We start from the raw sequence: 5346 nt of genomic DNA, 5'->3' as shown, positions 1-5346 counted from the left end.
GTGTGTGTGTGTGTGTGTGTGTGTGTGTGTGTGTGTGTGTGTGTGTGTTGTGTGTGTGTGTGTTTTGTGTGTGTGTTGCTTCATTTCAAATGTCTTTGGCAAAGCTAGAGTCTCCTCTGGCGTCGGGTCTTGACAGGTGTGCTTGGGCTCTCTCACTCACACACACACTCACACTCACACACACACACACACACACACACACACACACACACACACACACACACACGTTGGTGGGTAAGGTTTGTGTGAGATTCGGGTGAGTCAGCAGACACTGATTTGCGTTTCGGGGTGTGTCGCCGAACCTGGACTTAACCGCCCACCTTCACTGAAACACACACACGCACACACACACGCACACACACACACACACACACACACCCTGTTACCTGTGGAGACCTGTTGCTGACATTCAGGTAGATTCAGACGCTTTCTGTGAGGATCTGAAATACTGATTCTACCTCGTGTCCAACAGCCATCAATCACTGATTATCACTGATATTTACCAACAATAATCATTTCGTATTCACTCATTTAAACGCTTTCAATGAATCTATTTCACTGTGTTCAACATTTACATTTTTTCATCATCTTTTCTCTTCCTAACATCGACTGTTTGAATAGAATATGAGCCTTAAATACACATTATGCTGTCGTATACATGACCGTCGCCATCTTGTTGTTTTTGCAACCAGTGAACATGAAGTGAAATAAATTAAAGGAATTTAAAAAGGAATTTGAATCTAATCCTTTGCATTTGATTAGACCGCTACACAGTTGGCGGGTTTTGAACAATGTTGTCAAAAGTCCGGATGTTATTGGTGGAAATAGTTTGTGTCATATTCTGTTCAGGGAGGAAAATATAAAAAATACAAAGAAACTTTTGGATACATTGTTAAATAGTTGCACAATGTGACCAGGGATGTGATTTTAATGGGTACAAATCGACATTAAATTCGATCATATGAATGTAATCGGTGTATGTTGGAGTTGTGTTGGTCTGTAGTTGTGTAATAATCCAAGTTGTTTGAGTTGTTGGTCTGGTTCCAGAAGCTGCTGACTGTGTTCAGGCTGAGCAGTGTTTCTATTGATGTCACGTTTTCTCTACGCTCACTCACAGATTCATGACCTCTGACCCGTGTGATGGTGTTCGATTCATCCTCAGATCTAAACAACACGTTGACTTCAAAGGACATCATGATGTCATCACTGATAGGAAAGTTGCATGATGGGAAGATTGCTGCTCTATCTCCCTCCATCTGTCTGCTGTCGTTTCCCTCCTCAGAGCTCCATATGTCATTATGTTGTTAGTGTTTGTGTGTCGGTGGTTTGATCCCGCGGCTCCGCTGGTCGCATGTCGACGTGTCCTTCAGCGAGACACTTGACCCATAAAGCTCTCCCCTCGCTGGGCCTACGCAGCGAAACGAAACCAACGTTCAACGTCACATCGCAGCGAATCAGCTCAACGTCAAACCCAACGCAACAAAGCAACAAACACTGACAGCGCAACGCAACAAACACTGCGTAGCACATCTTCTGAAGTGGGTTAGACGTCTGTGGACGTGTTCTGACTGTCAGGAAACAACAGAATTAAAACATCATCAGTTGTAGAAACGACTGCTTCATGAAATGAAGCCGAGCTGCAACACATCCCGTCTTTTCTTTACAGCCTCCGATTGAAACCACTATCCTGTTTTATTCTTTTAAATCTAGAATGTGTTTTGAATCGAGCATCAAAGCCGACTCAGCTTCAGTGCAGATTCCCACCTGTTGGTCCCGTAGCGTCGCTCTAGAAGACGTTTGTGGAGACGCTTTCATTTTGGCTCTAAAACGTGGTTCTGAATCGGATTACTTTTGGAAAACTTGCATCTTTTGTGTGCAGTAACCTGTTGAGTTGGTTTTTATTCATCCTGCACTTTGACGTTATCTCCTCCTGCTGCTGTGAACCGGTTCTTTAGCTCTGAGGGAAACCTGTGAGGTCGACACAGCGAACATGTTAAAGACTGCTGAGAGACAGACTGATGGTGTTCCTCCATGCGTGTCTAAACTGGTCCATTAGCGCCAGTCTAATGTTCAGACTGAGTCACACAGCTTCCCAAAGCTTCCTCACACACACACACACACACACACACACACACACACACACACACACACACACACAGTCGTGTTTTCATGACTTTAGAGGACATTACATTGACTTGCATTCATTTTCTGGAGGTTAACCCTAACCAGCCTAAACCTAAAATAACCGAACTTTACCCTAAACTTAATCTAAACCTAACATTAAATGTAACCTTTATCTAAACCCAACCTAACTTTAGACTTTAACCTAAATTTAAATTTAACCTAACCTTAACCTTAACTTAAACTGAATCTTATGCTAACTTCAAACCAAGTCTTTACCCTAAAATGTGATGATTTACATAATGGAGACGTGCATTTTGTCCCCATTTTGTCTAAAAATAAAAGACGTGAGTCCCCACATCGTAGCTGTGATTCAGATTCATGTCCCCACTAGACTGGTAAACACACGCACAAACACAGCTACACACAGATTGATCCTCTGATAGAAAGGTCAGATATTGGACAGTTTGATGGAGCCTCATTACACCCAGACTCAACTGCTGAAGGAGATCACACTGCCGATCTACTCGCACACACACACACACACACACACACACACACACACACACACATTAAACACACACTTTCCTCCTCCAGATGTCTCCTCCGTCCTCAGAGCTTCACGTCTTGTTTAACTTCCTGTTTAGCAGTCCGAAGGTCTCCCAGCTGTTTTGTGTCGAGAGTCAAACAGGTTTTCTCTAATGAGGCGGCTGCAGCTGAAGGTCAGTGTGTGTGTGTGTGTGTGTGTGTGTGTGTGTGTGTAGAAACATTCTTTACATACTGAGTTCTCTCTGCTGGTCTTTATCACACTTTTTTAATGAAGCACTGAATTCTGATTTGACACTCGATGGCAGTAAAAAGCCTCGGTTATACTTTACTTTCTCCTCGCGGTAAAACAATATCTCAAAGATCTCCGTTTTATCCAGCAGTGTGAGTTATTTAGCTCCCTCTGGTAACATTTTGGGACTCTTCATTCATATCTCGCGCTGTGATTTTGATTCTTCTGTTGAATATTACTCTGATTCATCTGATTTGGCAACACAAAGAGACTAAACTGGGTCACATGTCCTGAAGGTTTTTACACCTCGTAATCAGTCGTCTGACGTGTTGTTAGTCCCTGACTCCTCCCTCGTCGTGGCCTCCGGTCGGGGGTCGGCGGGGTCACCTCGTTGGATGATGGATTAATCCATAATCCTGAATGTGTGGAGTTTAAATCCTCCGTGCTGGATGACCCGGGTCCTGTTTCCAGGGTCAGCGTTCAACGGGCCGTTTGGTTCTTCAACAGAAAAAACCACATCAACAACACTTCAGGCTGACAGGTGGTGCAACAGCCCCCCAACCCCCCAAACCCCCCAACCCCCCAACCACACTATCACCCGCCCACACCACACTCATCTCTCTGCCCCCCCCCCCAGAACCGCCTCGTTTACAACTCGTTAAATTCATCTTCTGTTGTTTTATGAAACATAAAAAATAACTCTTCATGTCTGAATGTTGAGCCAATTGATGCATCGCAGCGATAATACTACCAGCAGATATTTATACGATACATATATATATATACATATATATATGTATATATATATATATATATGTATGTACATATAGCAGAAAAAAATGAATGAATGAATTTGGCGGCTCAATCTCGTAGTTCAACTGTAGAAATCAGAACTGTTGTTCAGTAAATTTAGCAGAACATCTCTAAATTAAGAAATGTTCTTGCTAAATTTAAATATATATATATATACAGGTATATATGTATATATATATTTTTTTAGGAGACTTGGTTGCAAATCCCGTTAAAAACCGAGACCCTGAGAGCAAACCCACCGTGTCCCTGCAGACCAGCGTGTCCTCAGAGTTGGAGACGCTGAAGATCATCTGCAAAGAAACCAACGCATGTGAAGCCTGAGCTCATCCTTCAGGGTGAATGGCTGCAGGAAGCTCGGTGGAAGTTTGTCAGGTTGTTATCAAAGTCAGAAGTAAATCTGCATAATGACATTTTTAACTTTTTAACTTTTTATAGCTGGCTGAAGAGCAGCCGGTGCTCGCTGCATAAAGGGACCCGGTAGAAACGTCTTTAAAGCGGATAATCAGACTCGGAGTTCTCCTCCAGATGGGCGAGCAGACGGCTGGAGGCTCATCCACGCTACCTGCTCTTTCACAGCAGAGCTGTTATAGAGACGCAGCCTCCAAACTCCAGATGTTCCGTGTGTGCCGGGTGCTTCCAGGTAACAGTCTGACCTTTCCTTAAAGTCAGGTAGATTATGTCGGGAACATCAGATGCTTTGTTTTATATGAGAAAACCAGAAACAGATGCAGCGTAATCCACTTTAAACACAGCGCTGTGTGTGTGTGTGTGTGTGTGTGTGTCTGGTTTCTGTCATTACGGAGACATTAGAAGAGACACTGTGACCCCTTTTTATGTGGCAGCAACAAAAGAGTGGCGAGGAAGAGGAGGATGTTGTGAGAGGAGGAACAGAGGAGTCTGTCTGCTCTTCACTGACGGGTTCTGTTCTCTCATCAGAGTCTCACTGCAGGCGTTCTGGTTTGAAGTGTTTTCTATGAATGAAAGCGATTCTTGTAAACGACACAATTTTAAGGAGATATGGCGTGTTAGACGGCTGGCTGTCATTAAAGCCTTCCAAATATCAGACTTTGATTCTCATTAGTTTGTCAGACTGACATGTGATGTTGGTGTCTGGGTGAAGAGCTCCTCGGATTTCTACTTGGTGGCGTTTCTGATGGAATGAAGTGATTTTGATCTGAAATATTGTGATGAATGTTTGTGTTGAAGTAAAAGTGTTGAGCAGTGAGTAACCTTTACTCTGGATACTTAACGCACATTTCATTGATGATACTTTATTTCTGGAAAATTCTGGATTCTGGATGGAGTATTTTTAAATGGTACTTATCTCAGTACTTCTTCTCTTGTGTGTGTGTGTGTGTGTGAGTGTGTGTGTGTGTGTGTACAAGCTATTTATTTTTCGGTGTAGTGCGTGTAGTTCAGATGATTATAAAAGTCACAGCTCTATGTATCAGTTAAAGTAACAGTACAAACTATAGCGAGCTAACAGTGCTAAGAGACAGTGGGGCACGTTCACGTACACTAACATGCACTAACATGCACGAACATACAATAACATGCACTAACATGCACTAGCAGGTCTGTTAACATGCAAGAATAAAAAAGGCTGAAGTAGGCGTAACAGCGTAAGCGCGACG

This window comes from Pholis gunnellus, assembly GCF_910591455.1.
Source record: "Pholis gunnellus genome assembly, chromosome: 2".
In the NCBI taxonomy this organism is placed as follows: Eukaryota; Metazoa; Chordata; class Actinopteri; order Perciformes; family Pholidae; genus Pholis; species Pholis gunnellus.
This window is presented reverse-complemented; position numbering follows the sequence as displayed.